At 33.2% G+C, this 27,843-nt stretch overlaps 1 protein-coding gene across 8 annotated transcripts in view; it reads left to right on the forward strand.

The window, feature by feature from the left end:
* LOC129907618 (ATP-binding cassette subfamily G member 4) overlaps positions 1-27,843 on the forward strand; it is a 217,799-nt gene that overhangs the window by 122,985 nt on the left and 66,971 nt on the right. The gene's annotated exons all lie outside the window — the stretch shown is intronic.

Here is a 27,843-nt window from a genome sequence, read left to right on the forward strand (position 1 = left end):
CAACCCCCCAGCTTGGGCACACTATAGGAATTTGGGGTGGGGTCAAGGTTGGGTATGTACAAAGTTTCTTTTGAATTCTAAAAAACTTTTAAATTCTGAAGAAACTTTGTCTTCACCCAAACTCGCACCCACCCCAAATCCTATAAAAGTGAGCTCAACCAGGGGGGTTGCAAGGGGGCATACTGCTTGCAAGCATTATGTTTATGTAAACACGAAAACAGCTAAAAAATAGAAATCCGATAAAAAGGAAGTTTTTTAATTTTCAATTTTCTCAAAAACTAGAAAGCATAGAAGCATATAATTTTCAGAATTTGATTATAAATTAATTGAGGCAGTTTATTTAATTGATTTATTTCGCATTTAAATTCACATTCTTGGTAAAAATAGTACTTAAAGTGTTTTTTTTTCAACTTTTTTCACAAATTTTGACTTTGAAGTTGATTATTTCGAGAACAATTAATTGCAATAATTTTATTTAAAAATTAGAATCAAGTGTACAATCCTGGCTTTTGAAAAGGTATCATTCATAACTGTAAGTGTTGCCGTTGTTTTTAAATAATCTTTTTTGTATTTAACTTGATATTTTAGAAAATTGCCCCTCCCGCCTAAACGGGGGGAGATGGACCCCCCCCCCCTCCCATAGTAAAACATTATTGTATTAAACTCCTCTACAAAATAGAGTTATCAATTCTTGTCGCCTAAGTTATCGTACTCTCCCCAAGATTTGTATTCCAAATTGTCCCGATTAGAAACACAAAAATATGAATAACTTTTGAAAAGGAGCAGCTAGGATTTCAATTCCAACGGATTTTGGACGTATAATCATCAACGAATACAACCCAACTTGCAGTTTTTGTCGACATTTTTTTGATACCTATCGATGCTTCCTGCCCACCGTGTAGGTTCACCGACTTTAAAGTAATTTTGAGTTCAAAGTTACTTAGATTACTGGATGGTTTTTTTTAAGGGAAATTGAGACATTCCAAGTGCCTTAGTTTCGAAGAAAAAATAGGAATCAAGTTGTTGACCGAATAAAATTTAGGTGCGTGTGTAAAATAGAGAAGAAATGAAAAATCGTAGAACCAAGTTTGCTAGTTTAAAAAATAGATCTGGATGTAAAGAAATTGAAATGTCAAAAATAAATCCAAATCCAAGTTATTCACTATCACACAGAGAAAAAAAATAGTCATTTTTAATTATTTTTTAACTATTTTTATAGTTAAAATCGGGGCATCTATTTTGGATTTTGATTTATTTTTGACATTTGACAATTTTACAGCCAAATGTATTTTTTAAACTAGTGAATAATATGGCCGTAAATCTAAGAATAAGATTTTTATTTACTTTCAATCCGAGATTAAGAATAAAACTCGAGATTTATGCTTAATCTACTTAGCTAAATATCGGATTTAGGGTAGGTGGAAATGTAGTATTAGAATCTTGAATTAAATCTTCCCCTGCAAGTACTCTTAGTCTTTGAACTGTAGAAAGATTGATCAGAAGTACCCGAACCTAGATCGCATGCAAATCCAAGAGGGAACTATGTACGTTAAAACCTCAAAGAATGTCGAATTAATGGTTATTGTCGATATTCCATATTAATTAGGGGTGTGCTAAAGAGCTATTTTAAAAGAGCAGTGATCGCAGTGAGCAAGATACAAAAAGAGCAGCTATTAATAGCTGCTTTCTAATCACTAACGCTGCAAACCGCAACTGGTGATTTGAAATATGATTTAAAATAAATGAAGAGTAAGGTGACCATATTCTAATTTATTAATAAAAAAGAAACACGTAATTCAAAGAAAGGAATATATTAATAAAACAAAAATAAAATATATTAAATATTACACTAATAATTTCAAAATTAAAATACAAAATACAAAGGAGAAAGGAGACGATAATGCAAATTCTAGACCTCAATAAAATAGAATGTGGCGTGGTACTGGATTATTTAGATTCACTGTCACCCATGAAGATTCTGACTGTACAATATACTGTCACCCACCAATAAATTTTCAATTTATGTTTATCTATGTAAATTCATATTTAACCCTTTTCAAATTGTGTGGTTGCAACAATACACCCTCACTCTTCACAACATTATCGTATCATACACTCGTTCCTTTCTATGCGAGAGTGATTATTTGTCTTTTTTTTAATAACGGTCGTTTTTTCATAACGGTTCTTTCATGGCGTTCTGGTTCTATGTTTGTTTCCTCACCAACTCAGAGTGAACAAATTTTGATTTTTTAACTATTCATTAAAATTTTTATTCTGTCTGTGTATTTATTGGGCTTTTAAAAAAATTAAATAAATTCATCATTTTGAAATACTCATTTGTTAATACTAATCAGCTACTTATTTTTGCTTTTATTCGGAGAATAAAAGAAAATATTATGTATGTAGTCTAAATTCTTTTCATTTTGCGACATAGGTAAATTAAAACGCTGCTTTCTTTTGTTTAGTTACATTTTCAAGGATATAAAATTAAGTTTAAAAAAAAACTCAGTTTCAGTTTCATAGACACTGGTCAGACCAACACTTTTTCCGTGAAAAATCTTTCTTTTTCTCCTCATGTTCTCATCTCTGCTTTTTTCATAGTTTCGTTTATCATTAGATATCATAAGAACAGAATTCTCACAAATGAGCATTGAGTTTTCAAAGAGCACAGAACATTTTCTAAAAAAAATTAGCAAAAGCATAGAACAATTCGTCTTTTGTTCTCAGTTTTCGCTATCATTTTTTTGTTCTTCTGGATTGTTTGTTTTTTTTGGAAATGCAGAACAGGAACAAACAATTTTAAAGCGTTAAAGGAAAAAGAATGAATGGGTGCACTGGATCGTGTTTGCTTGATAAAGGCACATAGTGCCTCATTTAACTTGCATGAGTTGCTTGGTTTTTATGAGATTTTTTTTTGTTAATTTTTGTAAAGTTAAAGAGTGAGCAGTAAGCAGCTGAGCAGCTATATTGAAGAACAATCGCAACTGTTCTCTGCCCAGTGGAAGAGCTGAGTGATTGAAAGCAGCTATCGCAAAAGCAGCCTCACCCCTAGTTTTGATAAGACTGGCCTTGATTTTCCGTCGTCACGTATCACTGCGAATTAACTTTCAAAATCACTTTTTCAGAGTTAACTGATTTCTTCGGACCCTTTAGGTAGATTTTTTCGCAGGATGACGAAGTATTTCATTTATTTCATGCAATTATATTTACAAATGTGAAAGTTATACACCAATTTGTAAACGTTGAGCTGTTTATGTGACGGTACTCCCCTCCTTAAGCAAAATCTGTTGATTGTAATTTATCTTAGATTTGTATAAATAAATAAATAAATATATAAAAAAAATCCAATAAAAGTAGCCTGACTTAACTTAAATTACATGAAAAAGTTATTCTAATAATAGAGTTTTTAAGATAGTTGTTAATAAAAACGGTTTTTTTTTTTTCAACACACATTCAGTAAAATAAAATCAATTATATTAGTCCATATTTAAAACACAACTTTGTGTAATCTTAATCAATTTAAAACTTATTTTTAATTTTATTAATTACGCTTATGTCGTTTTCTTTCACTCTATTAAGGAGTACTCCAAATTATTACTCCTTTTTCTGGAGTGATAGAACATAATGAGATTAATTTTTTTTTTGTAATTGTGTGTGCGAGAAGGCAAAAATGGGTAATTTCTAGAGATGCCGCGAACATTTTGCCACTATTGGGTATTCGGCCTATTTTTCTGGTATTCCAAATGGAGAAGAAAAAGACATAAAATATTATACCAAAATGTGTGTTTTATTAAAAAATTGTAATTTTAGTACTTATAATCTACTGAGGCAAGTTGTGGTGCATACAAATTTTTTGTTCCGCATTTGTTGGTAGTAAACGATTACGTTTATCTTCGTAGACTATTCCTGCTTCGGAAAATAGTCTTTCGCTGTAAACACTTGCCCCAGTTACAATACGATGTTGTTGGGAATTTTTTAAGCCACATCTATTCTTGAGACAAAGTATACATTTTTTGAAATTACCAACGTGTTTTTCTGAGTGTCCTTGGCCGAATATTCGGCGGCCGAATATTCAGTATTCGGCCGAGGAGCTCGGCGTTCGTTGATAAGTCTGCGGACGCAAGGCGTAAAAATTATCTTCGAATTTCCTTTCGATTTTCGTTTCGGTGCGTCGCGCGCTTCTAAAACTAGTATTTTTTTGAAGACACAAATTTGACAGTATTTTCTTTGGTTTTATTTTGTTCTTGTTTTCGTATGACGACTTCTACAGTCGGCTCAAAAGTTTTTTCTAAATCGCCAGCTTAACTGAAGCCACCTGTGCGATAACATGAGACAATTTTCATCTATGTCTCCCGCTCTATGCCATGTAGTTCAGTGTTGTATGTTCTTCTCTCGTTCTTTCTTTCTTTGTCTTTCTGTGTTGTATTAATGTCTTATGTTGTATCATTCAAATGGACTAAGATTCCTAAGCTGTAGTGTTTCTAGTCCGTAGATTTATCTTCGGATTAGTTTAATATGTAATGTAATGTAATGTAATGTAATGTAATGTAATGTAATGTAATGTAATGTAATGTAATGTAATGTAATGTAATGTAATGTAATGTAATGTAATGTAATGTAATGTAATGTAATGTAATGTAATGTAATGTAATGTAATGTAATGTAATGTAATGTAATGTAATGTAATGTAATGTAATGTAATGTAATGTAATGTAATGTAATGTAATGTAATGTAATGTAATGTAATGTAATGTAATGTAATGTAATGTAATGTAATGTAATGTAATGTAATGTAATGTAATGTAATGTAATGTAATGTAATGTAATGTAATGTAATGTAATGTAATGTAATGTAATGTAATGTAATGTAATGTAATGTAATGTAATGTAATGTAATGTAATGTAATGTAATGTAATGTAATGTAATGTAATGTAATGTAATGTAATGTAATGTAATGTAATGTAATGTAATGTAATGTAATGTAATGTAATGTAATGTAATGTAATGTAATTTAATGTAATGTAATGTAATGTAATGTAATGTAATGTAATGTAATGTAATGTAATGTAATGTAATGTAATGTAATGTAATGTAATGTAATGTAATGTAATGTAATGTAATGTAATGTAATGTAATGTAATGTAATGTAATGTAATGTAATGTAATGTAATGTAATGTAATGTAATGTAATGTAATGTAATGTAATGTAATGTAATGTAATGTAATTTAATTTAATTTAATTTAATGTAATGTAATGTAATGTAATGTAATGTAATGTAATGTAATGTAATGTAATGTAATGTAATGTAATGTACAAAATATGTGGGACCCTCTGCAACGAACTTGCTTGTCGAAGGCGAGGTCACTGCTAGGAACATCAAAAGGAAACTACCAACGGGAAAAAGAAACATGGTGGTGGAGCGATGAAGTCAAAGCAGTGATATCAAGGAAAAAGACCGCTTTCCAAGCTTGGTCCAAATGCCCCTCTCATAATAGAGATGAAAAAGCACGACTCGAAGTGGACTAGAAGCGCTACAAGAAGGAAGCCAAGCAGAAATGCGTCCAGCATAAAGCAGAGAGTACAGAAGCATGTATCGCGAGCTTGGGGAAATATCTGATCCAGCTGCTGATGCAAACCAGGAACTGCGACATGCTAAGCTGAACAAGGGTGCAGCCATCTTCAAAATTGCCGCTCAAAGGAGAAGGAATGCTCAGGAAATTCGCTCACCAAAGTTCATTAACGATGCTCAAGGCCTACTACTTGTGAATGACGCCAAAATTCTTCACAGGTGGCGACAGTATTGTGACAAACTCCTAAATGAGCAATTTCCCAGAATTTACTTTCCAACAGCCGAACCTAATTTAGAAGAAGTACCCGACCTTACAGTCGAAGAAGTTAGCGTGGCGGTGAAAAACTCCAAGTGAATGACGCCAAAATTCTTCACAGGTGGCGACAGTATTGTGACAAACTCCTAAATGAGCAATTTCCCAGAATTTACTTTCCAACAGCCGAACCTAATTTAGAAGAAGTACCCGACCTTACAGTCAAAGAAGTTAGCGTGGCGGTGAAAAACTCCAAGTGAATGACGCCAAAATTCTTCACAGGTGGCGACAGTATTGTGACAAACTCCTAAATGAGCAATTTCCCAGAATTTACTTTCCAACAGCCGAACCTAATTTAGAATAAGTACCCGTCCTTACAGTCGAAGAAGTTAGCGTGGCGGTGAAAAACTCCAAGAACGGAAAGGCGATTGGTCCAGACGAAATACCCTCTGAGTTCTGGAAGAAGATGGGAGACATTTGGTGTAAATGGCTCACGATTCTCATCTCCAAACTCATTAGCGGTGACCAAATGCTAAATCAGTGGAGAGAAAGTTTCCTTCTTCCTATCTACAAAGGAAAGGGGGACACACGAAACTGTTATAACTACCGATCGATTAAGCTGATGTCACACACCATGAAGATCGTTGAACGGACAGAGTTTAAGAATTCGAATGGAAAAACACCGTGATTCCTCAAGGAATTTGCATATTGTGCTGGTTGATTTCGAAAAGGCGTTCGATAGACAACTGATATGGGTGTCCCTGAGACAGCGAGGGGTTCCGGAAATCTACGTGCAGATGATCAAGGACATGTACGATAAAGTAAAAACGAAGGTAAAATGCCCCGCAGGAGTCACCGAAGAGTTCCCAATGTAATGTAATGTAATGTAATGTAATGTAATGTAATGTAATGTAATGTAATGTAATGTAATGTAATGTAATGTAATGTAATGTAATGTAATGTAATGTAATGTAATGTAATGTAATGTAATGTAATGTAATGTAATGTAATGTAATGTAATGTAATGTAATGTAATGTAATGTAATGTAATGTAATGTAATGTAATGTAATGTAATGTAATGTAATGTAATGTAATGTAATGTAATGTAATGTAATGTAATGTAATGTAATGTAATGTAATGTAATGTAATGTATTGTGATGTAATGTAATGTAATGTAATGTAATGTAATGTAATGTAATGTAATGTAATGTAATGTAATGTAATGTAATGTAATGTAATGTAATGTAATGTAATGTAATGTAATGTAATGTAATGTAATGTAATGTAATGTAATGTAATGTAATGTAATGTAATGTTATTATCATCCTTCCTTAAGCTATGGGTTTTTGGTACCAATCGAATATAATTTTGTTGTCTGACCTGGGTATGCTATTTTTGCTTTCAATTTCATCTGTGAACTGTAGTTTTTTGTGATATGCATTAAGAGTTCTTAGTATAAGTTCTGTATTTTGTTTTTTAACTATTGCAAAAATATCATAAACATATTTTCCAATATGGGGCATTTCACGTGAAACCAGCAGCGAAAAATGTCGTGGGTCGTCAAATTTGTTCATATTTGGTATATGTATTCCTAAATCGATTTAAAAAATACATCTGGAAGGATTTTGAATTTTAAGCCGTGATAGCGGAGTTATGGGCTCCTAAAGTTTTGGAAAACTATTGGAAGAGTTTATTTGAAAAATTTATATAAATTAAACGAAGGGGTAAAGAATTATTTAAATGATGGATTATATGCAAAATTAGACGTGCTTTTCAAATATGAAATCTAAACCGGAAATAGATTTATTTTTTCGATAGAAAACCGGAAGTTGGCACTTCCAATCCAAATTTAAGAAACTTCGACTATTTTGATATTTTTTGAATAGTCTTAAAATAAAGTTTATACAATTTAGAAACTACATGCCAAATTTTAGAGTGGGATCTCAAGTCGTTTAGAAGATACATAGGTTTTAGTGAGGGGTCTTCGTGCATGTAAAACCGGAAGTACCCAGTTAAATTAATATTTTGAGTAGGTTAGACCATTTTGATATTAATTTTTCTCTGCTCTGAATGGTGCTTATAAAATATAGACACAAAAATAAAATTTGAAGATGGGATGTGATGTCATTCAGAAATTGCAAGTTCTTTATTTCAAACCACACATCAACTTATGCGAAAAACATCATTCGAACTTTCACAGAACCATATTATTGATTTCAGCCTTATTTCTTACAAAGCTTTTATAAATAAACAATTAGACCGAGATCTCACAGCAGATTTTGGGAGTTTTTGGATAACCGAAAATGGGTCATATGTATGTGTAGGTAATAGCGTCCTGATGGAGAATTCGAAAGTCTGGCAGGTTTATTTCAAGGCATTCTATGGTTTATGGGGAGTTGAATAATGCATTTTTTCCGATTTTTGTGTCGAGTATATAATACTTTAATTCATATAGATCCGATAGAGGGCGATACCTTGATTCCAAAAAGTTCGGTCCCAGACGTTTTAACCACGGCATCCATCATTAAAATAATTTTGTTACCCCTTCGTTTAATTTATATAAATTTTTCAAATAATCTCTTCCCACAGTTTTCCAAAACTTTAGGATCCCATAACTCCGCTATCACGGCTTAAAATTCAAAATCCTTCCAGATTTTTTTTTTAAATCGATTTAGGAATACATATACCAAATATGAACAAATTTGACGACCCACGACATTTTTCGCTGCTGGTTTCACGTGAAATGCCTCATATATTTAATTTGAATATTTGTTTTTTCAAGTTTTTCTATTGAAACGTCTAATAAATTGTCTAAAACATAGCTACTGTCGGTGACAGTGGATTTCCCATTGGCATGCCGAATGTTTGGTTATGTGTTTTTTGTTGAATTTGAAATAATTGTTATTTTGTAAACAGAATTGTAGAATTTTGAAGAATTGAGGTTTCGGAATATCGGTTATTGTTTTGAGTTTTTCCCATTGATTCAATATGATTTTAATTGCTGTATGTGGTGGAATATTAGTAAATTTAATAAAGATATAACATCATAAGAAACCAGAATTTCGTCGTTGTCAAGAATTATGTTTTTCAGATTTTCTTTGAACTTTGTTGTGTTTTTAATAGGCGTGTTTTTTTGGCATCGCTATCTGCAGCCAAATTGTATTTCCCAAAAAAACGTATCCGCAGTTGCCCATCGGCAGCTGTCTAGCTGTCAGATAATAAAACAAAAACAACAAAACCGAATTTTATTCAAGATTATTTTTGAGTAGTTTTTACGCATAATTTATTGATTTTTAAACGTTAGAAATGAAACAGACCAAATTAAATTACTAAAAATGGATTTTCCTTATTTTCCATTTGTACATCCATCTGCATTTGTTCAAAGTTTGATTTTTTATTTGGGTTTTGCTTTCGGATAAGTTTTTGACATATTGGGATATGTTCGTAGATTTGGGTACAGTCGTCGTTCATGAATTTGGAGTTTTTATAGGTGGCCCGTTTATATGCAGGGTCGAAAGATCGAAATTGAAATTCGTATGTGAAATGTGGAAGACTTTTTTTAATTTTGACAATAAGGGTCAAAATTTGTATAAATAACTTTTACTTAACTTTAAGGTATAACTACAACGGCCACTTTTTGCAAAAAGTCAAAAAGTGAAAATTTTCAAACTCATTTTGTGATAGTTTTTCTGTCCACAAAATTAAAAATAATGATGCAGAAAGCTTATTTTTTGTTTTAAAAAACAATTTTTGTAGTTTTTTCCTAAAACAAATAGCGCTAGAAATAAATAAAAAATTTTTACTTTTGTAAATTTCCCACTTTTTCACTTTTTAGGTCATTGTAGTTATGGCTAAAGTCTCAAATAGATCATGAAATCTGAGACTTTTCCCCTTTTTCCTCACTTTACATCCACTTCTAGCTGTCAGATTCATAAATTTGAAAAAAGTGGACATATCCAAACTCATTTTTTGAAAGTTTCTGCATACCAAAATTAAAAGCAATGATGCAGACAACTTATTTCTTGATGTCAAAAACAATTTTTTTAGTTTTTTTTTAATATGGCGCTAGAAAGAAAAAAAAATACTTTTGCAAATAAAAACGACATTACAGAAAAATATTAAACACCGTATAATAATTATGTGCGACTTGTTCCTTGATTTTATTTCACTAAAAAGCATTTAAAGTTTAGAGTAGGTTAAGTTTTCATCAATGGTAAATATGTATATAAATGAAATGTAGAAATAATTTTATGTGTGCGTTCCAATACTAATTCAAAATAAACTTAAATAAAAGAACGCACTTTAAGTACGTTGCAGATTGCACTCTGCGAACATAGCTTCGAGACTCTTGATTTATCCGATTATCCGAAATTTTCTCCGATCGAGTATCGATACTCGAAAAAATGTCAATTTCTTATCCGCAGCTAGATTTAAGTTTAAGTTTTATCCGCAGCTGGGTGTTGTATTTGTAATACATGGAAGCTCCCACTGCAGATAGGGATAGCGGTGCCAAAAAAACACGCCTAATGTTGTACTTTTCAGAAACAATCATGCCTATTACCGAAGACGCAGATGCACTGCGGCGGGAGTGAGACTCACTTTCACAAGATTTCGTATTACCGAAGCTGCCGATGCGGAAGTGATAGAATAACATTTGGCTATGTAAGTGTCAACAATATGACATATGTCGGTAAGCAGTTTAGTGTGTTTTCGTGGATCAATAATACAGTTCATCCCGGGGAGTTCACAGATTGAAATTTGATTCGGTTGCGGATCGAGTAGATTCCCGGGGAGTGAGTCACTGCCTCTTCTGTAATAGGCATAAATATGTTGTAGTCTTTCACCTGTGTTTTTTGCTAAATTGTAGCACGGTGCGTTTCTGAGAAAACGGCAACACTGGTCGGTTTTCAGTTTTTTTGATTTAACTCGAAAACCAAGCCTAACTTTCAAATGGTACAAGGACACTTTTCGTAGAATATTAAATTTTCTATCAAGTTTAGGTGGTAAAAATTTTTTAAAAATTAGTTTTGAAAATTCCAACCTAAAATCAATGAAAAAAAAGTTAAAAAACGGAGGATTTTTTTTATTAAATCAGGGGCATTTTGTGTATGAACCCGGTACGTTCAAACTATGTCCTAGTAAAATACAGTAGAGGTAAAATCGTTTGATAATATTTTTTTTTTCACTTCAGATTATTTGATGTAGTCAGCTTAGAGCAAGCTGTATACTACTATCAGGTGGTTCATCATTAGTGCATGTGTTAGTAGTACTATCCACATGCACAATATACAATTAATATTAGCTAAAAATGATATACTAACATATTTAAAAATCTAATTAAAACATTAACTGACAATCACGTCTCTAGAGCACTGGTTCGAAATAAAGTTTTTAATTTCATCTTGCTCATATTGAAGTCAATATCGTTTAAATTATAAAGTTTGCTCAATCGGTTAAGAGGCTCGTTTATACCATAGTTTGTTCTATGAAAGTCAATATGTAAGAGTTCAAATCTTCGTAGGTGGTGAGATCCTCCCGGATAGTTAAAGCCAAGGCAACCTAATAAGTCAGGAGCGTCAAGTTGGCCATTAATTAATTGATGAAAGAATATAATATCGTTATTGACACGCCTTTGTTGCAAAGTTTGCATGTTTTAAAGTTAAATCCGCTGATCGTAAGGTGGTAAGTTGTAAGGATCTGTCTAAGGTAGACCCTTCTATGCAATTTTTAATTTTGTTTGTTAAGAAACGACAGAAATGTATCTTTTCAAAAAATAAAATTTTTTCTTTATTTTTGACTTTTTTTGTTGTTCGATAAAAAGGTAGGGAAAGGTGCTAACAGTGAGAAACTTTTCTTTTGAATTGCTATATTTTAGAATGTTTCAAAGCTATCTTAACCAATCCTTGAAGTCATTTTAAGACATATTTTATCTTAATGTGTCAGAAAAAGTTATAGTTAAAGAATGAATGAGTACACACATTAAACTAAAATGTAGAAAAGGTCAAAACGTCTCACTGCTTGCTAGGGGTGCGATCAGTGAGACAGTCTAAGGTGTACAGTGAGACGGACGTATAAAACACAAACAAATTAACGAAAACGTAAAGTAATTGAGTAACTAGTCTATAATTAACTAATTTGTTTTACTTTAACCCATTTCTTCAAAATGGTTACAAAAAAAAACAAAAGAAAAAACACCACAAAATTGAAATCATTTTCAATTCATACATTTTTTAAAAATGTATGTCTCACTGTTTGCTTTTTAAAAATGTGTCACTGTTTACTTTTTGTCATTGCTTGGAAAAATATAAAATTACAAAAAACGACGAGGAATTCTAAGTACTTGTTATTTTTTTTTTATAAAAGAACATATAAATGTATTACATATCGTCGGTGAAACCAGAAAAGTGTGTAACTCAAAATTTTCTGAAAATTAGATTTGAATGCCTTCTGTTAGACAAACCTGATATCTACCCTTCCTTAAACTGGTAATACCCTTAAAGTTCATAGTTTTTATTTTATTAGCAAATTAGAAAATGAAAACTCATACAAATGCCTTCAAAACGATTTTGTTTTTTTGCTCTCCTATAAAATTTGCTAAAAAGGAGTTACACTCTTTTCTGGTTTCACCGACGATATGTAAAAAAAAGTTCTGTCCATTGTCCTGATTTTGTTGTGCTCTTTTCACAACAAATACATCCAACTGACTTTGTGTGATATTTTCCGGTAAAGAAAAATGGACAAACTAAATTCAATCGGAACAAAATTAAAACACGCAGAAGGATGGCTTAAATGGATTTTTAGCATATCAATCGACCAAAAATGGATTGCCATAAAATATATTGTCATTATCATTATGCTAGACCAATAGCATTTAAAAAAAAAATATTAGAATGGAAACTTTAAAACTGCTGCAATGTTTTTGTTAGTTCTGTTTCTTTCTCTTTAATTCGCGTTTTATATAATATCATTTAGAATAAGAATATTTCCTTAAAAAAAATCGCTTTTATTAATTATTTAACACAAAAATATAATTTTGTAAACAATTCAAAACAAAAAATAAAATGATAGTTTTGCTTAGAAATTACCGCACTTTGCTTTACATTCAACGAGGTATTCAGCCCTATCGAGGTATTCGTTCATAGAAATTTCCGAAACGATAGCCCGTTCCGATCGGAACTTACATTTCTTTCAAGGTATCCACTTCTGAACAAAAAAAGTAAAGTATACAATCGCATTTATTTGACACATGTGTCAGCGTGATTTATTCAATAAATAAAAATCCTTGTGATGCTCAAGTCTTCTTAATTTCAACCAACCTCTCTTTCTGAGGCTTTGTCGCTGTTTTTTATTAATCTACACTAAACAATCAAAATTATATTTACATTTTTATATTTTTTATTTTCTGTGAAATTCAACTTTTCACCGCAATGCGTTGATGGGCGCCATGTTTCATCGGAAGATTCTCCGATATGTCAAAGTCAATCGGAACGCATACCTCGATAGAAAATTCTCCGATTTCGAACAAATCGGAAAAAAATTTCTCCGAACGGATACCTCTATAGGGCTGATTGTCAAGTGTACTCTGTAAATTCTAGTCCTTAAGCCCTTTTTCAGCCCCGCGCGGTGACTGAGCGGATAGAGTTCGATCCGAATTGAGCTCTGATGTATTTGAGAAGGACAACTGAGCACTGAACTGTCATTACATCAAGAGCTAAAAAAGTATAAACTGTTCTTTTTAAGAAAACGCTAATTCATATAATCAGCTACATGCGTGGCCCCGACCAATCAATCATTGCTGACTCCGAAAACTTAACCATACCCTCTGCTTTTGAAACCAGTTCGAAATTAAATTAAATTGAAATGAAAAATGTTGTTGTGTTGTAATTGTACTGTACCTTTATCCGATCTGTTCTTACTTAACGACAAATTTGTTAAAGTGTGACGTTGATAAAATTGTCACGACAATTTTGCGAAAACACAAAAACGAAAAATTTGTCATAGTCTGACAGTAACAAAATTGTCAAGACAAATTTGTCGTTGTATTTAACTGACAAATATGTCACCTGTCAATATAATATGAAATGTAAACTTGTCAGACAATTGTGACAAAATTTGTTTTTGAAGATAAATCGAACAATTTGTCCAGTAGCTAACCATCAATTGTATTTGATGAACATTTTATTGGCTGATTAATGAAAACAGTATTATTTTTATACACATCATCGTACTAAACTTAAAAACTAAAATTTAAAAAATAGATATATTTTTCTTATGAGTTTTCATATGGTCCCTAAAGGGACCAAAAAATTCTATAATAATTCAAGAAAGAATTATAGAACTTTATTTAATAGTTATTTTAACTATCATATTGTCGAAGTCTAGATTAGAGATTTTTTAACGTGGGAATTAAAAAAAAAAAAACAGCATATCGGGGAATTTAATAATTCTAATAAACAAACAAGCGGCGACCGTCGAGTTACTTAGCTCATAAGGTTAGAGGTTAAAATTGGTGTCAAATGAAAGATTAGTTGATACTGAAAATAAAAAAATAGGGTTGCCACTTCTAAAATCGGAGCTTCTATGTGGCAACCCCATTTTAAAGGAAAAATTGTCACATAACTAATACATTTATTTCTTTGTTGTTTGGCCGGATATACAACATTTTTGAAACGCCAAACGAAAGTCAAAATAGTAATAAAAAATAATAAAATAATATAAAGCACTTAACCTTACAAATGTGGCAACCCCATTCAAATGAAAACAACACACTGAGGGAAAAAATAAATTGAAGTTGAAAAATTAACCTATTTTCCACGTTGATTTTAAAATGTTCATCTTCAACGCAAAATCATTCCGAATTATAGTTAATTCAATGTGGTTTTCATTGATTTCACGTTGTTTTATGGTGGCTTTTCGCTCAGTGCACTGACAAAATTTTTCTTTGCACAAAACAGAATAACTTTTTATGCACTAGAACTATACACCATATTTTAGATAATACTCTCTTCTATCTAAAAAATGTCGGGTGCCACTTCGCAAATGCAAACAAGTACTCGGCAACCCTACTCAACTGCTAAAAAACACTAAAATCACTTGTTTTTAGGCCAAATTGTATAATATTTGATGGAGTTATAGGCTATAAAATACATCATGTTTAGCAAGACTCTTTTCTATCTAAAAAATGTTGGGTGCCACTTCGCAAATGCAGACAAGTACTCGGCAACCCTACTCAAAAGCTAAAAAACACTAAAATCACTTGTTTTTAGGCCAAAGTGTATAATATTTGATGGAGTTATAGGCTATAAAGTACATCATGTTTAGCTTAGACTCTCTTCTATTTAAAAAATGTCGGGTGCCACTTCGCAAATGCAGAGAAGTACTCGGCAACCCTACTCAACAGCTAAAAAACACTAAAATCACTTGTTTTTAGGCCAAATTGTATAATATTTGATAGAGTTAAAGGCTATAAAATACATCATGTTAAGCTAAGACTCTCTTCTATCTAAAAAATGTCGGGTGCTAAACTCCATCAAGTATTATACAATTTGGCCTAAAAACAAGTGATTTTAGTGTTTTTTAGCATTTGAGTAGGGTTGCCGATTACTTGTCTACATTTGAGAGGTGGCACCCGACATTTTTTAGATAGAAGAGATTCTAAGTTTAACATGATGTATTTTATAGCCTATAACTCCATCAAATATTATACACTTTGGCCTAAAAACAAGTGATTTTAGTGTTTTTTAGCATTTGGATAGGGTTGCCGAGTGATTGTCTGCATTTTCGAGGTGGCACCCGATATTTTTTAGATAGAAGAGAGTCTTAGCTAAACATGATGTATTTAATAGCCTTTAACTTTTTCAAATATTATACAATTTGGCCTAAAAACAAGTGATTTTAGTGTTTTTTAGCATTTGAGTAGGGTTGCCGAGTACTTGTCTGCATTTGCGAAGTGGCACCCGACATTTTTTAGATAGAAGTTATCTAAATATGGTGTATAGTTCAGCTTTCTAGTGCATTAAAAGTTATACTGTTTTGTGCAAAGAAAAATTTTGTCAGTGTTGTTTTCATTTGAATGGGGTTGCCACATTTGTTGGGTTACGTTCTTTATTTTATTTTATTTTATTATTTTTTTTACTATTTTGACTTTCATTTGGCATTCAAAAATTTTTTTTATCCGGCCAAACAACAAAGATATGCATTTATTAGTTATGTGACAATTTTTTCTTTAAAATAGGGTTGCCACATGGAAGTTCCCATTTTAGAAGTGGCAACCCTGTTTTTTTATTTTCAGTATCAACTTATCTTTCATTTGACACTAACTTTAACATCTAACCTTATGAGCTAAGTAACTCGACGGTCGTCTCTCCGACTAAAAGACTCCCAAACATAACGACTTGAACAGCTCATATCTTGAGTTCTATCAATCGCATCGAAGAGATTGAGGTGTTCAGATTTAGGAAAAATGACAGAGCACTGATGCTCTTAGAATTTAACATTTATTAACATTTAGAATTTAAAATAGTGTCAGTTAAATTTATTCATATTGGTTGGAAAAATCACGTTATTCAACCCATATCAAGCCATATTACGATCATCAGTTGTGAGTTGTCTTGAAAGTCGACGGACTTGTCAGATCTCTCTAAAGAAATTTTTTCAAGTTTTAAATTCTTTATCTTATAAAAGTTGTCTTTCATTTTGATTAATCAAAAATCTGATCCAAAAGTTTTGTTTTTTCTTTTTGTTTTAAATAAAAAGAAACAAAGATACACTAAAAACTTTATTTATAATTATTCTTTAAAAAATTCTAAATAATTTTTGTATAAAAAGTGCAAAATGGTTCGATGCACTGTGAGGAGGATCTTCCTTGCGAGGGAGAATATGTAAAGTGTTGGTCCTGTACACGAAAACTTCACTTCGATTGTACCACAGTTTCTGCAAAAACGTATAAAGTGATGACATTGGTCCAAAAGGAATCCTGGAAGTGTCAATTTCTGCAGAAAGTCCAAGGATGTTCGAGGAAAGGACAATCAAGGGCAAACGGACTCTCTTGGCACTAACGGAGTTGAAACCGGTGCACAGTGCGGCGATTGTATGGAGATGGTGGACAAAAGTCAATTTTCCAAAAAGGAATTGATTTTGCAAAGAAAAATTGTTGTAGATGTAATAAAGACAAATTCTAAAAAATCTTACGAAATTTTCACGCCCCTTCCACGCCCACTTTTGTGTATGATTATTTATATCTAAAAAACGGCGTGCACCATTGGATTCAAATTTAGGAAATTTGGTTATCTAGATGAGTGTAAAAATAAAAAAAATAGTTTTGACTCTCTCCGCCCTCTGCCACCCACTTTAGTGGGTAAAGGCTAAACGCTTGCAAATTTTCCTTTTTTTCGTCTTTGACGACGCTTCTAAATGTAGTGCTTGTGTCTTCCACGACTAGTTCCCCTTCATCAAGAGGTGATACATTTTGCAGACAGGTTAAAATGCTCTCAGGAAGTGTAAGTCTATTTTTAAGATTAGCTTCATGATGCTTCTCGACGAAACACAGTGTGTCGAGCCCATACAAAAGTTTATCATAAATACTTGCAGCTAAGTTTTTGGAGTTTTAATATCTTTTTTTGTGTTTTTAAGCAGGAATAGAAAAAAAATTACAAATTAACAAATTAAACAACCTATTACTTTTTTTTTAATATAATTTATGAAATTAACATTTATTGAAGAAGCCACTTGTGAGTAAAATTAATTTTTTTTTTATATATAAACAAAAATATACTTTTCGTAAGGTTTTTGGTGTGCTGAACTCGAATCCGAAGTCAGAAAAATTCTATCATATCACGTTTTTGAAATATTCCCGTTAGACAATCTGAAATGTCGTTTTTTAACAGTTTTTGAGGTTATGTTCTTGAACGTGGTGATTTATTTTAAATAAATTTGTAACAGTTTCTAAAAGAACTAAATGTTTTCCCGTTTAAATCTTTTCAATATCTTTTTTCTACTTTGAGAAATCTTAAGTTGAAGTAAACTTGTTTTGTTTATCTTCTCTATACAAAAAAATCGTATGTTTATTTGCGTTTCATAGCAAATCTCGAATAGTTTTTTGTCAATCGCTTTCAAATTTTGAAATAACGTTTTATTTGCAATTTCGTAAATTTTTATATCGGCGAGGTTGGTAAATACGCTATAATACACAGTAAATTTTTAGTATGCAGAAAAATATAATTTTTTTCTTGTTGAAAACAATATTTAAAATATTTTTAATTACATAAACAGCTTTTTGTTACTTGTGTATGGCTAAAAATTATTAAAAACATCGATTTTTTCATTTTTGTGATCCCCTTGAAGATGTTTCTCAAAAAATGAATTATTTTGAGTACTTGACTCGTAGCACATAAATGTGAATATCTCTGGTAATCGCAAACAGAAGCAGACCAAACTTTGCCAATATTAAGTACAGGCCTAAGGCAAAATAATATAAAAAAATTATCGATATGATTTAATATGTTTTTTTTTAAATTAAGTTTAAAAATTAAATTTTTTTTTTTTGGCCATTTATCAAAGAAATTTTAGTAACTCATATATAATTTTATAAATTTAATTTTTTTTTTGTTATACGTCTTACAACAACACTCAAATAAACAAAATAACATTAACAAAATTTTTCAAACAAGTACCAAACGTGAAATATACACTCTCAAAGACTCCCATAAATTCCTCAAAATATTTTCGATTTCCGAGGTACTCATGTTTCGGAGCTTATTTTGAATACATAACCTGGGTTATTTTGTAAGATAAATATGTTTTCATATGAGTTGACACTTCTAAATTATATTTTAATAGCAAAAATATTAATATTTAACAAAAAAAAAATTGATTTATCATAAGGGAACGACACACTGTGCGAAAGCATGAACATTTTTCCCATCGTCGAGGTTTGAGTCATAAAACTTAATTTGTATTTGAGATCATTTTTAAATTGTATGGAACATTTTTTTATCTTAAATTCATACAGAATAATTATTAACATATTCAATTCGTGATTTTTTATAAAAAATCCATTTTTATAAATTTTAACATTTTTTAAAGATTTGACCTTGTTGAAAATTTTTCAAGTTAGCAAAAATTAGCATGAAAACTTTACATCCACAAAGTGAGTTTTATGTCGTTTTCTTTCACTCCAATGAGAGTACCCTTTTAGTACTTATTTTTGCACTTTTGAAGGTTTTGTGTTCTTTGACGCCACAAAAGTGTAAAAAAAAAATTACTCCGGAGTAATTTTAGTACTACGGAGTACCCCGGATTTACTCCACATTTTTAGTCAGATTTACACCGATTTGCACACGCACTTGCACACACACTTATAAATTTGAAGTTTGACATTTTAAAATTTTGTTTGAAAATTGAAAAATGCGAAAAGTTTTTCTTTCAAACTCTTTTGTTATTAACAGAAAACAACCATTATGAATATGTATATTTTTTACTGTATTATATTCCGCCAGATATATTTCTACCATTTTTGCGTTAATTCTTCACTTTTTCCAATATGAAATTGAAAACTCAATAAAAAAAAATTTTCCGCCAGTGTTCTTCATCAATAAAAAAAAATCCTGTGCCATATAACAAAAAAATCCCATTTTTTTCTGCGTTGATGGGATATTTTTATTTTACAATTATAAAATCAAACTAAGGGTGTGTGTCAATTAGGCTGAAAAAACCGATCAGAAGCATAATGAAAAATATACCAAAAGTAAAACTAAGTCCACTTCTACACGAAGACGCAAAGCGCGAGACGCACATAAGAGCAAAGGAGAAATAAAGTTCGAAAAAAAGGGAAGGAAGATTTTCTACCATGAGTCTCCGGTAAAAAAATTTGTGACTCTTTTTGACGTTTCTCTTTGATCTTGATCTCTTTTTTTGCTGTTCTGCTTTATTTTATTTTGTCGGTTGCGGAATCTGCTTCGTCGGTTGTGAATTATTTGCGTGTATAGTAACGTTTTAAATTTATTCAAAAGTTTTCGTTGCACATAGACCCCGCACGGGAGTTGTTTTTTTTTTTTTGTATATTTTGGTGTTTTTTTTTGGAATTAAAATACATAGTCTGCTTCTACACGAAGACGTAGACGCACAATATGCACATAAGAGCAACGGAGAAATCGATATTTCTCTCTCTCTTGTTCTTATGTGTATCTCGTGCGTCTACGTGTTCCTGTAGAAGTCGTCATACGAAAACAAGAACAAAATAAAACCAAAGAAAATAACTGTCAAATTTGCGTCTTCAAAAAAATAATACGTGTAGAAGCGCGTGACGAACCGACGAAAATCAAAAGGAAATTGGAAGATGATTTCTGCGCCTTCCGTCTTCGTGTATTATGTTTCATATGTTATTAATATTAATTTTTCTTTTCAATTCATAAAATGTTTTCCCTAGGCCTGTTATCACTATTTTTTTTCAAGGAAATTATCCATTTTTGCCTTGTCACACACACAATTACATAAAAAAAATTACTCTCATTATGTTCTTTCACTTTAGAAAAAGGAGTAAAAATTTAGAGTACTCCTTAATAGAGTGAAAGAAAACGACATTAGACGACACTTTTTTGAGCATTTCTGACTCTTTTGGCCGAAACTTCGTAAAAACGGTAAATACAAAAAAAAAAACTAAGAAATGGTGTATCGAGTATTTCTTAAGACAAAGCGTAAGTTTTTGAAAGACAGTTGAGTTTTACGGCAGTGGCAGAGTTCGGAAGTTTTAGACGACACTTTTTTTTTGAGCATTTCTGACTCTTTTGGCCGAAACTTCGTAAAAACGGTAAATAAAAAAAAAACTAAAAAATGGCGTATCGAGTATTTATTGAGACAAAGCGATTGCCGTTGAGTTTTTGAAAATCAGTTGAGTCTTACGGCAGTGGCAGAAGTCCAAAGACCAGTAGTTAAATTGTCTGCAAAGTTCAGGGTCATCTTCTTAGAGCAACAGGTAACTGCAAATAATATTGAAATTAAGAACATTCCAATGCAATCTGAAGAAAATGCAATTAATTTAGTTCAGCATTTAGGACAGATTGTTGACATTGAAATTCAAGAAACCGATATTAACAACATTTACCGAATTTACACAAAAAACAAAGAAGACTCAAAATATTAAAAAACGAAAATATTAAAAAACAATTTTATGAACAAATTACATTCACACGGTTCCATTAACTTATTTGATTTAAATAAAAAACTACCTTCTTCCACACCAAAATTTAATCAAAATTTGACAATTTACGTGAACAATCAACTGACATCTACTAATCGGTAAATCATGTGGCTCACAAAAAATAGAGCTAGAGAATGTGTGGTGGAAAAAAAGAGGCCCCAATAAAAAAAACGTGAAAATAGAAAATATAACGGTTTTACACTGAAATAAAACCGATATTATTTGCCGACCGAAAACACAGCGTCGCTGTTGAAGAAGCTATTGTGTATTTGCCCTAAAATCGTTCTCGTTCTATCTATCTCACTCATTCAGTACATTGTCTTAAGCCCAGAGGGCGTCTCTGTAGCTGTCAAACACTGCAAGCGCCAAACTGGTGTTAATTTCTTCATAGCGTCTTCACCAGTAAGGAACTTACTGCGACGCTGTGTTTTCGGTCGGCAAATAATATCGGTTTTATTTCAGTGTAAAACCGTTATATTATCTGCCTGGTGAAAACACAGCGTCGCTGTTGAAGACGTGTTTGTTATCTGCTGGTGTTTGAACACAACGCTATGATGATGAAAAAACTTAAAAAAAAAAAAAATTAAGCAAAACCTTTCTGAAATTCATAAAAACAAAAGAAATTATATTTCAATATAGTATAGTCTATATAATTTATTTTTAACATGATATCTCCGCGATATTTCAAATGTTATGTTTATAAAAAATAAAACTTATCAAACAAAAAACTTTATAAAATTCATCAAAAGTACTTTTCCTCCGAGGAATAATTCAAATTTATACAAAATTCATAACTCTACTTTGATTTAAAATTATCAAAAAGATTATTTTCCTTCGAGGAATATGTAATTCAAATTTATACTTTTGCAATAGTGTCGTCTGAAAGTATTTTCCGCTTTCCAATTTCCTCTTGAAAAGATCTCATCAACAGGATGGTTCTGTAACCAACTTAAAGAAGCAACTGCGGCTCGTACACTACCAGGTGTATCACTTATTCCAGCTTCACGTAGAATAGAACGTATCCAACCACCAATCAATGTTCTTGACGCTGGTTTAACTGGACCTTTAACACTTATGAATAGTTCTTCAAGACTATTAACTTCTGCTCTTCTGTCTTTAGATAAACTTACTAAACGTCTTAACCAAAATACCGGACATATATTATTGTTTGGATGTTCGATTAATTGCCAACTGGACTGTCTATGTGTGGCTGAGTCAGTCTTCGAACCAAATGCTGGATGCAATATGATTTCGCTCCCATTATCAATAAAACTACCATTGGAAACTCTCAGCAACGTCAAATCATGAACTCTTCGTCCAGATGCAAGTAATAGTATAATCGCTACCCTCCTTGATGCTTCAAAAAGGGTCTCATTGTGCTGCGGCGTTGAACTCAGCCAGTCTACTACTGTCCTTGGATCCCAAATATGAAGTTTCTTTGTAGCGGGTTTAGCTAATGCTACTGCTTTTAAAATCTGTCTTACCAGAAAATGAGAAGAAAGATGATCGACATTTGGGCCACAATATGTTAAAATTGCTGACTTATGGACAAGAATTGTACTTGGCGAATAATTTGCTTTTAGAAATAAATGAGCCAAATATCTAGCTACAGTCGGACCTGTCGGACAATTTGACTTAAAATTGTTTACTTTGCACCAAGCTATCCATGCTCGTATAGCTGGCAAGTATGTTTTTAAAGTCGATAATCGCCATCCTTTCTTTAACAACTCTTTTTCTTCATTTGACCATAGTTCTAATTGACCACCCCAACCCCAACTTTCCATACATTCAGGCTCAAATGTTCGATCTGAGGAGGCGGAAGTCTGGTTGTCATATCGATCAACACCCTCCGCAGGTTGTTGATTATTTGTGGTGGCTCCAACGCACGAGCTTTCAGGTCGGACATCCAAAATACTTGCGTCCATTCGGGGGCTACAATGATATAGGTCCCGCGTGAATGATTTAGATGAGCTAACACCTTCGGCATGAGATTTGGTGGAGGAAATATCCAACCCATCCGGTAGTTCCAGTCGCGACTGAATGCATTGAGAAACTCTGCTGCATGATCTCTCGGATCTATGGACACATACCTCTCGACCACCTTTGTTTTTCTTGAAGCAAACAAATCGATTTCGGGGACCCCCCACCTTTCGAAGATTAACTCCCTTGCTGCAGGTAGAAGATGCCATTCTGGAATAGGTCTTCCTCTTGAGAGTCTGTCCGCTATTCCATTGTACCTTCCCGGAAGGTAGAAGGCAGAAATTGTTATATCGAACTGGTCGACAAGGTGGAGAATTTGATAAGTCAAATCTAATAGGCCAATTGACCTTGTTCCCCCCTCCTTGCGAATATAAGCCACAAGAGTACGATTGTCTGTCTGAAGCAAAACGTGTGAACCTCTTAGCTGATCCGCACGGGCGTTTATAGCTCTGTATACAGCATACATCTCTTTCATGTTTGAGTGCCACCTTACCTGTTTTCCTGTCCATTGGCCTGACAGAGCTATATCGTCCAATTGAGCGCCCCAACCAGAGTCTGCGGCATCTGTTACTAAGAAATTTGTTATTGCTGGTTTGTGAATAGTCGTAAACTTGTCTGTGGCTCCGAGCCACCAAGTTATTTCCTCCAAAGCCCTCCGCGGGATGGGGAATGTCTGTCTTGCACGTCTCCCAAATTTTCGAAGAAATATTTGAAGACAACGGCAATTTAGTCTTCCTCGAGGAACAACAAAACTTGCGAAATTCAATTGACCCAAGACCTTTTGGAGTTGACGAAGGTTGCAAAACCTTTTCTGGCTTAAAATCTGAAGAGACAGTCTGATCCTCTCTCTTTTTATTTCTGGGATACTCATGCGATTCTCCTTCAAATCCCACTGAATACCCAGAAACTCTATGCTTTGCTTTGGTGTCAGGATAGATTTTTTGAAATTTACCAACCAACCAAGGACTCTTAAAAGTTCTACAGTCTCCGCAACCTGAATTGTAAGCTTGGATAGGTCTTGGCCAGCTAAAAGGAAGTCGTCCAAGTAAACTAAAATTCGAATACCTTTGCTTCGAAGAATCTCCGCGATCCAACAAGTTATGGCTGAGAATAACCTTGGGGCAGACGACAGACCGAATGGAAGGCAAGTCAGCTGTAAGATTTCGCCTCTGTACACAATCCTCAGAAAAGGTCGATGGCTCTCTGCAATTGGCACATGAAAGTACGCCTGAGACAAGTCTATCTTTGCCATCCAATCGTTTGCCTGAACAAAATCTGGAACTGAGGCGTGAGAGATCATTTTGAAAGATTTTTCTTTCACATATCTGTTCAGTCCCCTGAGGTCGAAGATGGGACGAACTCCCCCACTTGATTTTTTTATTAGGAACATCTTTGATATAAAACTTGGGCTGATTTTTGGAGAGGGTTCTAAAATGCCTAATTCTTTCATTTCCTGTATTTGAAGATCCATCTCTATAGATGGCCGTGTTGAGAATCTTCGTAAAACTTCTTCTGTCGGAAATACTAGAAGGGGCCTGGAACAAAAAGGGATTCTGGCTCCAGAAATACTTTTTATGATGAAAGAATTGGCTCCTAGGTTCAACCAACTTTCTTTGAAAATTTTCAGTTGCCCCCCCCTGAAAACTTCTCGTGAGTCATTTATTGGCTTTGGTGCTCTCCTTAGAGCGAAAGGAAGTCGTTCCTCTTCTGTCCTGCCTATTATCTCCCTGTCTTTCCTTATAATTATTTCTATGTGCAGATCTTTTATAATTATACTTAGCGTCATTCTTCTTCTTTCTATCGTTATATTACGGTCGTTGATTTTGAAAGGGTCTTCTCTCTCTGGGAAAAGAAGAAGAAGAAGTGCTTAGCCAGGACTGACCACCAAGAGATTGAATTAAAGCCTGAAGTGCCTGCCTGTCAAAAAGATGTTCTGAGCTTGGGTGAATATTTCGCATAGCAGTCTGAATGTTTTTATTAGAAATCTCAGAAATTAACCTCTCACGCCTCACCTCAATGCACTCAGCCCTCTTGCGCATATAACTTGCAGAGCTAATTCTGTATTCTTATAAGAATCAGATGACGAACCAAATAAATTAGTAAATTTTTCAAAGAGAGAATTTGGGTTCAAGTCATCCGGTGACTTGAAAGCCCAGTCAATAATTGATTGAAGTCCTGATTTCAATAATGACTTTTGTTCTAACAAAGAATTAGACAGAGCTGCCATAACTTGCTCGGTGGAAACCAAATAATCCTTTGTCTTACTGAGCATGCAAAGCTCGTCATTTACCTGCAACTCAACAAATCCTGGAGTCGGCGCCAACATCTTCATTGCCTTTGTGTATCGCACACTCTTCCAAGTTGGCAGACCAAAATGTTGCAACCTGACCAGGGAGTCGAGGTGTTCTTTCTTCGCTGGCTGAACGACTCTAGCATCACTCTCAGTATTTAACTGACCAAGGTTCAATGTTCTATTGGAGCATTCTGGATGACTCAAAAAATTATCCGGTGGTTGCCACTGGACATCGTGGTTCAACTCCTCTTCTGGTGGCATAAACATGCCCATACATTGAGACAAATAACTCACCTGGTCTGCTAGTTCACCTAGTCGCTGATTAATACATGCTGACTCTTGAGAATTGGATTCTCTCTTCCGTTTATTAGGTGGTGGTGAAGCAATATTCTCACTATCAGAGGAAGAAGAACTCGACGAAGAACTTCTCCTCGAACGAGGAGGACTTTTATCTCTTTTTTTAGATTTATTTGGTGATAAACTCATTTTAGATAAATAAAGTTGTTTTTGAAACACTGAAACTCAATATTTTATCACTTTTTTCAATAAATTATAATTTCCGAACAAGATTTTTCTTGAATCACGACCTAACGGGACAAAGTACACAACGCTATGAAGAAATTAACACCAGTTTGGCGCTTGCAGTGTTTGACAGCTACAGAGACGCCCTCTGGGCTTAAGACAATGTACTGAATGAGTGAGATAGATAGAACGAGAACGATTTTAGGGCAAATACACAATAGCTTCTTCAACAGCGACGCTGTGTTTTCACCAGGCAGATAATAAGCACGAAATAATAACGAAATACTTCATTTGCGCCTTTCCCGAACCGCAACACAAACATTTTTTCAAGAAAAACTACAAAATTTATCGAAAATAACCTTATAAAAATCAAATCAGAGCTAAACAACAGTAACGTATATTTTTTTTACAACTGAGCCGTTATAATTGAAAGTGGTGTAAGTCACATTTTCCTGGATGTTCATACAAAAAGGAAAAAGAGGGACCAAAATATCAAAAAGAGGGATTTTTTTGGCAATTTTTAAAAAGTGGAGGGAAAGTGGATTGGGTGAAAAAAAGAGGAAAAACGCATCTGTAGAGGCGCAAAGGTAGCCCTGGTCATGGGATGGGAAAATATTAACGAGAAAAAACGAGACAAGTAGTGTCATCCGCATTGAAACTGCTGATGATGTCTCCAAAATTATGTAAACAAAAATATATCGTCAAATAAACTAAAATGTCAATGCAAATGAACAAAAATAATGAAAATGTACTAGATGATCGTATAAATCTAGAGCACAGGGTGATTGAAAATATAAGTGAATTGAAAAGTTATGAACTCTTGTGCACTTGGAATTGTATCTTATCTTGTTTATATCTTAATATAAGATCACTTAGAAAAAATTGGAATAACTTTTTAATTGATATTAACCAAATTGTAAATGAAATAAAAATTATTATTTTGGTTAAAATAAATATAAAAGACTATGAAAATAATCTTTATCAAATAAGCAGATACCATTCAGAATACTTAAATAGACCAGAATTAAGAGGAGCAGTTTTTGTAACAGATGATTTTAAAATGGAAAAACAATTTTACAAACCAAATATTCAAATCGAAATAAAAAGTAATACTGATGAATTAAAGAATTAGAAAGCCAAATTGACCAAATAAACCCTAAACAAAATTTATTTATAATTGGTAATATGAACATCGATCTGGAGAAGAAAAATAGATCAGTCAAAAACTATGTCAATATGTACACTTCAAAAGAATTAAGTAATGTTATTAAATCTTATACAAGAGTTGACCTTAAAGTAGGGAGTAAAACAAGAATAGATCATTGTCTTGTACGGATGTCTAGCCAAAAAATATATGCTGCAGTAGTTGAAACTAATATATCAGATCATTATACGTTATTTTTTCAACCCAATGAAACCCCACCCACAAACTCCCTACTACCCCTTCAAAACACCCAACAATCCCTCCCATCCGGAAGCCAGGCAGATTCACTGGACCTCATGGGTATAGAAAAGGTTCGTCTCGACGGGCATGAGGGCATGGACCTCACCTTGAGTCAAGCCGGGTCAGACGTGCTTCCTACTGAGGAGGAAGAAAACCATCTGTTAGCAGATGAGGGGGCAATGGTCCCCATTTGTTAAACTCAAAATGAACAGACGCGGGATCACTAAGCTAGCCCAAATTAACCTCCATCACGCAAAAGCGGCATCAGCCGTCCTGGTAAGAATTTTTGCAAAGGAGAATTTTGGGCTAGCACTGATCCAAGAGCCCTGGACCTACAAAGGTCAGTTAAGAGGTCTAAATAGTAGTAACTCTGATTTAATATGGGACACGAGGCACGACTCGCCCAGAGCTTGCATAAAAATAAGAAATAATATAAAATTTATATGTCTTTCAGAATTTATGACGAGGGATCTGGTACCGATCCAGACCCAAATATGAGTGTGATGGTATACCTCAAACGATTGTTGTTGCGGCGGCTTACTTCCCAGGTGACGTAGACAACATTCCACCGACGGAGGTACA

This window comes from Episyrphus balteatus, chromosome 1, assembly GCF_945859705.1.
Source record: "Episyrphus balteatus chromosome 1, idEpiBalt1.1, whole genome shotgun sequence".
NCBI lineage: Eukaryota > Metazoa > Arthropoda > Insecta > Diptera > Syrphidae > Episyrphus > Episyrphus balteatus.